The 12,206-nt window shown below is 31.8% G+C and overlaps 1 protein-coding gene across 7 annotated transcripts in view; it reads left to right on the top strand.

The window, feature by feature from the left end:
• LOC128994726 (zinc finger protein 665-like) overlaps positions 1 to 12,206 on the top strand; it is a 43,035-nt gene that overhangs the window by 21,710 nt on the left and 9,119 nt on the right. For 5 of the 7 annotated variants that reach the window (XR_008490912.1, XM_054419469.1, XM_054419468.1 and 2 more), the window contains one exon: positions 7,782 to 7,956. The exons of the other annotated variants lie outside the window; for them this stretch is intronic. The gene's annotated coding sequence lies outside the window, so the exon portion shown is untranslated. The remainder of the gene's footprint in view (positions 1 to 7,781; positions 7,957 to 12,206) is intronic. 7 annotated transcript variants of the gene reach the window in all.

The following is a 12,206-nucleotide window of genomic DNA, read 5'->3' as shown; positions in this document are numbered from 1 at the left end:
CAAAGTAGGGTTCTGGTCCTGTCGGTTGTTCTTCCGCACCCCTCCTGGCCAAAGCATCAACCTTCTCATTCCCCTCATGCCCCGAGTGCTCAGGGACCCAAGCTAGGGTCCTTTAGCTAGGGTGGCTTAGCTGTCGGCTGTCTGTACATTGCGTCATAACAGCAGACAGCACTAGGTTTTCATTGCCCGCCACACCACACCGTGGCAGCATCTACTGGTGAGTGACATCAGCGCAATGATTGCCCCTTCCCGCCAGAGTGTGCTGTTCACATCCAAATACATGAAAAGTTTTTATAGTCAATGGTCTAACTAACTAAAAATAAATTCCCTAAGTCTCATCTATATAATACGCTAAGCCGATTTTTGTGAACAGAACTCCTCCCTTATTTTTTGACTGATTTTGATGATTCAAGTGTCAAAAAATGGCCTTGATCTGCAGTTTTGCAAAGTGGTTTTCATTTTTTCAAGTAGTTAGGGCAGAATCTTCAATCAAAGTTCGGTTTTCTCCGATAAGGTTAACATGGAGGGATCTATTTATTTAATTGGAAACTTTGACTCCACTAATTTGAGAGAACTGCTGGGTGTAGAAGCTTAGAGGTGTCTAAAGAAAGGTCTTGTTCTGTAGATGAGCCATCAATAGAAAAACAAAGTAAATTCCCTTGGAGCCCTGGCCCAGTGACCTTTAAAGTTCCCTCTCCAGATTTGTTTACATTATGGCCATATGGATAATGTTTCACTACTTTTTAATGAAAAAGCTGTTAGTATTTAAATTGTAATTTAAACAACACACATTAATAGGGAGTTACTGAATTAGTCAAAAAGAAGAGTGTGCAATGTTATTTTCTGATTTTAAAATTGATTTTCTTCTTCATTTTTCGCAATATAACGTTCCATTACGAAATCAGTGGAAAATCTTAATATCACAGTTCATCTTAAAATTATTTGTTATTGAATTATCTTATATCTATATCTATTGTACGGGTTGGTGTCTGCCTTTTTGACCACTTTTACCTATATTGCATCATATTATTCAAGACATATCATCATAGGTTCATGAGACTATTGTGATATATGTTTTCAATCATTTGATAAATATTTGATTGTGTAATACAATACACACAAAAAAGTGCAAAATAATAAAGTGCAGAAGTGTTGCCCATATGAGCTGTGTCTATATTTTGTTAAAAATTAATAGTAGTTTACAGCAACTGGATTAAATTTTAATATTTTTTATGTAGAAATATGTGCATGATTAAGTCATTAAGCTGGAAAATTGCAATTTACTGCAGTTTTTTCAGGGAGGTTACTTTGATCGATGTATTCATTCAGCTTAGTTAAAACATAATATAGAGCCTTAATGTTGATAAACTAACAAAAAGTGTTGTGAATGTTTACTTGCTCTACTCAGCAACAAAAACCAATTTAACAGTTAACGAATAAAAGTCAGGTTCGCTACAAGTATATTCCACTACCTACACCTATAACATTCCGAAGAGACAAATATTGACAAATAAATATTGATTTATATTGACAAATTTATGTAATTGAGACAATTAGTCTGAGACATCTGACATCCGCATGTCATGCATTTCCAGATTTATCAGTAACCCAGCGACCAATTTATCAAAATTATGCTAGAGGGTTATTCATTTGCACAGAAGTATGGTATGATGACCGACGTGACAAAGGAAAAAATAAAACACACTCTTAAACTTAATAACCTAGCTTAAGGGTGGACCTTCCTTTGAAGTAAGAACGTGCCTTCTCAACAAAGAGATATTTTTTCTCAAATTAAAGCATTGATTTAATCTGCATTACACTGATGAAATCGCGGAAGTGTTTACCACAAAAAATATCCACCAATACGATTTTAATACTATTTGAAGGTTATTCCAAAAGAAGAGAAACCAGTTAATATGGTAATGATAACTCCGATGACGAAAAATATTTTATTCCATATTAATGGGAAATATTCTATTCATTGAATGATCAACCATATTTTGTAACTAACGCAATTGTCATTGTTGTTTTTACACTCATTAAACAATGCTAACTGCTCAAAATGTTTATAATTTCACACGATTTATAGCAGTTAGACAGTGGCAGTTCCAAGGTGTGGGGGGGGCTACAGGGGCTAAAGCCCCTCCTTGAACCCTGGAAAAATAAATTTAAACATACATTTTTTCCTTTTATCATCGTATCGAATCATTGTATATATATATATATATATATATTTAAAATATATATTTTATAATATTTTATATATTTTATATATATAACTAGCTGTACCCGCGGGCTTTGCCCCGTTTAACTTCATAAGTATTCGCATGGCTCATTCACATCCTGGTTGAAGTTCGTTCGCTACGTTCAATCACCTTTAGGTTGGAGCTCGTTCGCTGCGCTCACTTGCCTTCAGGTTAGCTCATTCACTACGCTAACTCGCCTCCAGGTTGAAGTTTGTTCGCTACGCTCACCTTTTGGTTGGAAATTAGCTGTTGTCATAAATTATGAAAATAATAATAGTGCTGCACCCTGTTGGTAATCCTTGTAACTTTTATGCTATTGAACATCATAGAACAGAACCAACTTGTTTAATTGAAACAGTTGTTAAGATTCATTAATTCCTTTTAAATATGAAAATTCATAAGGTTAACATGGGAAACTACAGAGCCACTGGGGCGGAGCCCGAAACGATTTTTGAGATAAGAATATGCTTTAATGTTAATAAGGAATGTGAGCTATCATCATGCCAAATTTCAGCCCAATCCGTCCAGTAGTTTATGCGTGATTGAGCAACACACAAACAAACACACACACAAACTCACAAACTTTCAGATTTATAATATTAGTAAGATACTCTTAAACACTTTGAACAGCACATGACATCATCAATTACAGGTAAATAAAACTCTTTCTATAATCACTTCATTTATATACTCTTAACGGTATCCTATAAATTAAAAACTTGTCCAATCCTATAAATTGAAAGTCAGTTGTCGTATTTTACATGTAGGCCTATCTCAACAATAACATACTATCATATATCATCAATCCCACACTCGTATTCTAGTTAAAATACACAGCCAGTGATGCGTCCCAGTCTTATCTGGTAATATGATCTCAATTACCAGATCATTATTATTTTAACTACCAGATTATTATTTTTTAAACACATTATTGTATAAAATTCACATTATTCGCCATAAATTAATTATTGTATTAAAGATCAATGGATTTAACATGACTTATTCTTATCTTATATACTAAAAAAAACTTTTGCAAAACTTATGACAGCTAGCCTGGCCATACTACTGGACCGAATTACACGCGGTTGGTACCAAATGAAAGATATTTACCAGTAGATGTGCAGAATCCCTTTATAAATTAAAATAGCCTCAAAAATAAGAACGAAAAACGAATTTGAAATTTCAAAAAAATTAACATGGGTCTTATGGGTTGCCGATGGTGACCAAATAACAACAAAATATAAACAGAAAATCTAAACAAATTCCAATCACATGTTTTAAACACAGTGTGGGGTAAAAATAGAGGAGTCTGTACATTACATACTTTTGGTCGAGTTTTCGACAACGGGGCAACCTATAGGAACCTATATAAAATTAAACTTTTCTTATGGAGACTTGACATGGGGCCAACATTTAAAGCTTAACCCTTCCCAAGCGGCGGCCGGCTGGCGAAGCCCTATTCAGTATGCGAACTCAGTAAGTGGTTGGGGTCAAAAAATAGATTTTGAAAAAAGTATGTTTTTTTACTTTTAATTAATAACAGAAGGCCATTATTTTGACTTTAATAAAAGAAATAATTTTTTTATGACTTTTATGATGATAATTAGCATGACGATTATATACGTCAAACGCTTGCTATGAGTCACACGCTATGAGCGCTGTTACGTATATATTAGTCCTTCGCTTGTAAAATTTTAATCAAAAAACCTACTTATTTGTAATAAATTACAATTATATGCTATTATTAGTAATAATGTCGTAAATATAGCTAAAAAAATGGGTGAAATAAAAAAATATATATATACAAAATCATCAAAATATAATTATTGGTACAAAAGTAAAAAGCATTAGATTAGTTTACATATTTACAGGTTGGTTTCAAAAGTCCATTTTAGTATGGTAGTCTACAAAATGTGTATCACTTGGTTTGAAAGCCATACTTCATAAATCACGCACACAAACAGTTACACAAACATACTTCGTTCACATAACCTCCCACTGCAGTAAACAGACAGCTTTAGTAACAACGACAAAGTATTGCATCAGCCACCTCGCACGAAATAACTCACAGCTGATGCTAAAACAGTGTTGCCACCTGACGAAATGAAATTTACCGTAAAAATTAACAAAATACAATATACGGTATAAGAAATAATATAGAAACAACTTTCTGACCGCTATATTATGTTTGCATGTTTTGACGTATATGTTCGTTAAACGCTCATAAGCGTGGAATCACTTAACGTATATATGCGTTAAACGCTCGTAACGGGCAATATAGCCGAACGTATATATACGTCTAACGCTTGGGAAGGGTTAAGACAGCTAGCCTGACCATACTACTGGACCGAATTACACGCGGGTTGTACCAAAAGAAAGGTTATCGGTCCTATAATTATTTGCAGGTTGTATTTGTATTTTTAAGATGTATATTTGAAGAAATTCAACATCTCATGGAGATTTAACATGGGGCTAATAATATTAATAGACAAGCATGTTTTTTAAAGCCTTTTTTCTCAGCTCCTGTGCATTGCAGTGAAAATCTACGCATACTGTTAGAAAGATATTTGCCTGTAGATGTGCAGAATCCCATTAAAATAAGCACAAAAAATTGATTTAAAATTTAAAAAAAATTAACATGGGCCTTATATGGGTTGCCACGTTGGTGACGAAATTACAAAAAAATATAAACAGAAAATAAAAATCAGAAGAAATTCCAATCACATGTTTTATTTACAGCGTGGGGTGAAAATAGGGAAATATGCAGAATACATACTTTTGGTTGAGTTTTCGACCACGGGGCCAGCTCTACTATTTATACTACAAACGTAGTTTTATGTCATACAGTAGGACCTCAATATCTTGAATATGAAGGGGTTATTATAAAAATTCAAGTTATCAAGGGCTTTATAAATTGAACTTAAACTATATTTATACGTACTGAAGAGTAACTTTGGAAGTAAAATAAAACAATTTTAATGCACATAAAGTACTGTATTTATTATTTGGAAATAATTTTGATAAAGTACATACAAAACATGTTAAATAACAAAAAAAAATTTTAAATACTGTACAAAATACAAAACAATAATACAGTATACAGTATATCATCCATACACGGAACTACATTTACTGTCTCTTTATATATACTGTAAAAACAAGCTACTGTAACAACAAAAATACTGAATAGGTACAATACTGTACATACAAAAAGTATGTAGAGAGTAATATTTAAAGGGAAAATACAGTACTGTACTAGTGTGATTAAAATACTAAACAAAATGCAACGTAAAAACTATCTCAACAACTGGCAGACTACACTGACTACAGTACTGTACCTAGCCAAACAGACACAGGAAGCAAACACAGGAAGTTGGATTTTCACATCTCTACAGGAATCAAAACACTACTGACTTGCACTGTTAAGGCAAAACTTCGAATTATTGAGGCACATTTGTGCGAACTTCGACTTATAAAGGTAAACTTCAAGTTACTGAGGCTTGATGACAGGAAAATTCGAGTTACAGAGGTAGAATGTTACTGTTCAAAAGTTGTTAAACTTCCGACTTATTGAGGTTAAATATTTAGAAACTTTGACTTATTAAGGTACTTTTAACATTATAATTAATCTGGTTTTCAAGGGGATTAAAAAAATCGAGATATTGAAGAATTTGAGATATTAAGGTTTGAGTAATTGAGGTTCTACTGTATTCACATTTACATTTTTTTATTTTTTTCTATTTGTCCAACATTAAATATAAAAAAATTAAGTAAAGAGAATTTATTCTGAGCCTAATGGATTATTGCAGGATTTTGGGGCAATTAGACTCAAAGTGAACCATATTATTTTTAACGGTAAGACAAAGTTTAATAATGAATTGTATAAAATTGCACATCATTCAACATATTCCACATATTTTACTGCAATTTAGGCAGTGGTTTGCGGATGATTGCTGTAGGTTGACCGTGGAGCTGAGCTGCCACGGTTCTACTCTTACACGGTGCATTCTCACTCTTATTATTCGCGTGATTGTTGGCTTAGTATCACAATGAGTCGCAAGTATGCATGTGTATTGTTTGAAATTAAAAGCTCTACATTATACTAAATGGGTAGTATATATATATATACCTGTTTTGAATATTAACGGTGTAAAATGAAAAAAGAATGAACGTGACACAATATATTAAGTTACAAAAATAATATTTAAGCTACAATTATTCAACATATGACTATGATTTTCATATTAATACGATGAAATACTAATAAATATGGTATTTTCATGAAGTAAAATGAATTTGAATTTATAGCATTTTCTGTAAAACCTTGCAAGCTTGATTTGTTTCGCCACCATTTTCCGAAATGGCGGATTTAGTTGAAAAGGGATTTTTTGGGAATTATCAGGAAATGTCCCAAACACATTCCAGAAGAGTTTAACTAATTTGTTCTAGGTTAATCTTTATCTGCCCTGTACTATATACAGTAAACAGTAAATAATAAACAGTTTCATAACGACCATGACGTCTAGAAATTGTAGAATGACTTTGTTTATGTAAGTTAGGGTATTTTTGCATAACTGTCATAGACTGATAAGGAAATTCTCGGTTTAGCTCTAAAACTGTATGTTGGAATATATATATCTGTATGTTTGTATGTGTGTATGTATGTACAGTATAGCCTAGGTATGATATATATGTATATTCATATGTGTGGATAGGTATGCGTAGGCAATAGCTTATTTTTTGTAGTTAAAAATAGTAATGAAAGTAAATCAGTTTGAACTTTATTTTAGATTTTAATTTAGTTTGAGCTTTTATGTTTGTTATATTTTGTATAAATGCAGTGTTGCTTGTAATTATGTAGTGGAAGTGGACTTTCTCTACCAGACAGACGGTCAAAAGACTATTGTCTTTTGTGCCTAAGAAAAACATTGTGTAAATTTGTAAAACAAGTTGTCAAATAAAGCACTGTTACATATCTATCTGCATGATGAGATTTGGACGCCGTGAGACAGCTTAAAAATTATATTTTGGACGTCGTGCCACTGACTTATTTCATTGGACGTAGTGCAATACTCTTTGGAGAACATAATGATTATTTTTATTTCAAGTTCTTGCAGCAAGTTTTCTCTTCAAATGGTTGGTGTGATTACACTATGTTCAGATTTGAGGAATTTTGTTGATAAGTTGGATTTTATTTTCAATGCTGAGCATGACAGCAAAGCCTAAATTTGGATCATTATGATATTCTAAAGAGAGTATAAATTATTAAATCATTGGGAATTGGTTGTTTGAACTATATGAACGGAATAATACACATTTTTAATAAGATTTGATCTTTTTCAGATGTAAATATAGATGGGTTCAGAAATAAGAGAAGAGAATATAATTTAATCACAAATACTTATTTTTAAAGTATCTAATGTTGTAACCTTTGAAGGACAGCTATAAATGTTATTTTGTACCTCTAAACAAATAAAATTCAGTAATTTGTTTTGGTAAACTATATTTTAATTATAACAAACTTTTTTGTTGTAGGTCGAGATGGTAAAAAGGAATAAAACATCAGATTATATTGATTTAAGAGTTAATATAAAACAATAGAAGAATAAAGAAAGACACGAGAAAAAGTAAACCCTCAAGTATATTGATAAATTCTAATATGCATAGCAAAATTTGAAAACAAGAAGATTCAATGTTGAATGAGTGATACGTACGTAGCTTATCATGTAACTGCTGTACACATAAGTCCTAAAAACAAATTTACTACTTACATTGATACAATTCTCTATGATTTGTTGAGATTTCTGACAAGATACTGCTTATGAGATAAGATTCACCGTGATAAAATTGAAAAGTAGAAAATGTTAACATGCTTCAAACATTTTGCTCACAAGTGTCCAATATGTGGACAAAGCTGTTCAACTCGATCCGCAATGAAGGTCCATATAATGTATCACACTGGAGAGCGTCCCTTTAAATGTTTGACGTGTGAGAAAACATTTTTACAACTAAACAAAGTTAAGAGTCATTTGTTAATACACTTTAAAAAGTGTACTAAATTCTTTAAATTTCAAAGCCAAATAAAGGAGCGTACAAAAATTCAAACGAGGGAGAGACCTTATAGGTGCACTATGTGTGAAAAATCCTTTGCAAGAAAACAAGATATAAAGAGACATTTATTGGTTCATACAGTGGAGGGACCTTATAACTGCACTACATGTGGAAAATCCTTTGCATCACTAGGCAATATGAAGACACATTCATTGGCTCATACAGGAGAAAGATCTTACGAGTGTGCTACATGTGGAAAATCCTTTAAAACAATAGGCAATATGAAGACACATTCATTGGTTCATACAGTAGAGAGACCTTACAAGTGTGCTACATGTGGAAAATCCTTTACAACAATAGGCAATATGAAGACACATGCATTGGTTCATACAGGAGAAAGATCTTACGAGTGTGCTACATGTGGAAAATCCTTTAAATCGATAGGCAATATGAAGACACATGCATTGGTTCATACAGGAGAAAGATCTTACGAGTGTGCTACATGTGGAAAATCCTTTAAAACAATAGGCAATATGAAGACACATACGTTGGTTCATACAGTAGAGAGACCTTACGAGTGTGCTACATGTGGAAAATCCTTTACACGAATAGGCAATATGAAGACACATTCATTGGTTCATACAGGAGAGAGACCTTATAAGTGTGCTACATGTGGAAAATCCTTTACAACAATAGGCAATATGAAGACACATACATTGGTTCATACAGGAGAGAGACCTTACATGTGTGCTACATGTGGAAAATCCTTTACACGAATAGGCAGCATGAAGACACATTCATTGGTTCATACAGGAGAGAGACCTTACATGTGTGCTACATGTGGAAAATCCTTTACATCAATAGGCAATATGAAGACACATACATTGGTTCATACAGGAGAGAGATCTTACAAGTGTGCTACATGTGTGAAATCCTTTAAAACAATAGGCGGTATGAAGAAACATACTTTGGTTCATACAGAAGAGAGACCTTACGAGTGTGCTACATGTGGAAAATCGTTTACACAAAAAAGCAGTATGAAGACACATACATTGGTTCATACAGGGGAGAGGCCCTATAAGTGTGCTACATGTGGAAAATCATTTACACAAATAAGCAGTATGAAGACACATACATTGGTTCATACAGGGGAGCGCCGTCATAAGTGCACTATATGTGAAACATCATTTACTGTCAAAAGTGATCTGAAGAAACATATTGCAAGTGTTCATAATTAAAAGCAGTATGAAGAAACATACAATGGTTCACAGTAGAGATACCTCAAAAGTGTACCACATGTAAAAAATTGTTTTGCATTCATAAGCGGTATAAAAAAGGATATTAAAAAGGTTCATGTGGAAATTCTATATAAACTAAACTAAACATGAATTTATTAAAGTTACATGAGTGAAAATGTATTGAAATTGGTTTTTAAGTACAATAAAATAAAAAATTCAAAGAATCAAAGAGAAAATTAACAGGTTATTTAAACACAACTTCCAACTGCTTTAGCTTAGCTTTTTTTATGTGGCATAATATTTTTGCAAACTGCTCTTTTTTTAATTTAGTACTCAAATAATATTGTTTGTATTAAATTGTGTGTTATGTTGTTACAACTGATGCACTTTTTCATCCGGCACTTCCAACGAAAAGGTCCAACCAAAAATCAATAGGTTTTTATGCATATCATTAGTTAATCATTTTGGTACTTTGAAAAAAATTATTTTTTGTTCGTTACCAAAACGATTTTGAAACTCATCCTCCTTATTACGATGTGTAACGCTAAGCAGAACCACGCTCCCACCCATGAGCGTAACGTAATATGGGGACTTTTAACAATTTTAATGACTGTAAATAAATGTGTTTTATTTATCATAGATTGTGCGTCTTATGTGTTTTTGGCAATTTCCTATTAATTGATTAGCTATCTTCTCTATTTAAGAACGAATCATTTTTAAGTTCCCTTCATCATTTCGTTATTTCCAATTGTGTTAAAAAGCTGTAAATTGTGAACTAGCCTCTAAGTCGCTAGGCAATAGGCATATCTTCATTAGTATATAAAAACATAATTAAAATAATAAATACTAAGTAAATTACCTTCCTGACAAGAATGGGGTGGTACAGGGAAAAGCAATATTAGCTACAATAATTATTGCATTTTACAAAAATATTTCCTTCAAAACACATACATTCATTATGAATAAAAATCCCAAAGTACCCATGAAATTTTGAGAAAACTAAAAGTCACACCCCTATAATCTATACAGTAGACTTAAAATGTTCGTCATAATGAGAAGCCTTGCTCAAAACTATCCATCATTTAATAAATTGTCCTTTAAGGTCGTAATTCTTTTCTAAAGAGAACTGTCCTTATACCTTATGTTTAAAATACCTCAGTTGTACTTATTTGTTTGTTATTGTTTCAATTTATTACCTTAATATTATCATTTGTTTATATTGCTGTATTCTGTTTTGTTTATTTCAGCCTAACTTAACCAATCAATATTGTTTCTTCATAATATTGCCAAACGGCTTAATCATTTTCAAAATAAACTTATCACACACTTTAAAAAAAAATTCTATATTTCGGCATTAGCCTTCTTCAGGAACAAACACAATAACAAATAGAAGTGTTTACCACTCTGAATCATTATATATTAACCAATCAATTAACCAATCAATAGTTTTCAATAACAATATTTTTAATGATTACTTAGATTTGCTCTTGCGGGTAAGGTAGTTAAGTATACTTTAGTGAAATGTTAATCGTAATTGTAAGTATTAAGTAAAAACTCTAAATTGAGTCAAAATACAATATCAGAATAAGCAAACTACAACCATTTATTCTCCATAAAAATTAATTAAAAAAATTAGTTTAAGGTCTTTTTCTAAAGCTATTAAGCTAACAACGCTTCATTATCAATTAAACTCAAGGTCCTACCATAGATAAAACATACTCTCTCACTAGATTTCTCATCCTTATAGAATAGCTGAAGACAATTTTTTTTTATTTTTGTTCTTTGCCTCCTTAAATTTAACACATTTCCTTAATAGTTACTGTTTTGTAGGTCCAAAGTTTGTTTGTAAATTACCAAAAAATATTGTTAAAATTGTAAAACTTTAGGTAGATTTTCAAAGAAACTTAAGACTTGGCTTTTAACAGCTGTTAATTTGGAATGTTTAGTAAAAATCCTTGCATAAATAATTAATTCTGTGTTTTTATTATAATACATTGTCTTTTTGGTAGTTTAGAATTAATGTACATGAATCTTAGTAATTGTGAACTGAGATAATTATGTTTTTAATCTATCAATAAGTGGGTCAGTAATGTTAAGCTTTGTAAACTATTCCAGCATTTTGTTGTCAATGTAACAGATAAGGAACTTCCACACAGGCTATGAACCCTAAACCACACAGGCCATTGAAGGTCCTAAATTTTCTTACATGAGGATTTAATTGATTTTATATTGTTCTTAGTTTATATGAAGTAGCTTAAATTATATAAAGTGTAATTATTTTGTTGGAAGTTAATCTATTTTATTTTACGAATGAAAAAAACAACAGTATCCATGTTATGTTATAGTTTTATCATTTGTATTGTTTTGTAATATTCCTTTCAAGAAAATAAATACATTCTTATTCTTATTCCTGATCAAAATTTAAATTATTACTAGAAATTAAAATACCTGTCATGTGATTAATGTCACCGTTGGGGGGTGGCCGGTTTCAACCCGACGAAGGGGTCATATTCAGATAAAAGTATTAATTTAACCTTAAGTTACAATTTTATTGTTAGTTCTGTACGGTGAACTCCTGAGTTCATGTTTTGTTTACAATTTGTTTCTTGTTATTTCGGTCATTTAAAACCTCGTTAAACAAATAATACGAACTAAGTTTAAACCAAAACTC

The sequence above is a fragment of the Macrosteles quadrilineatus genome, unplaced genomic scaffold, assembly GCF_028750875.1.
Source record: "Macrosteles quadrilineatus isolate MER2022 unplaced genomic scaffold, UCM_ALF_1.0 Scaffold_5__1_contigs__length_97177068, whole genome shotgun sequence".
Lineage (NCBI taxonomy): Eukaryota > Metazoa > Arthropoda > Insecta > Hemiptera > Cicadellidae > Macrosteles > Macrosteles quadrilineatus.
Note: the sequence above shows the minus strand (reverse complement) of the source record. Positions and strands in the feature narration are given on the sequence as shown.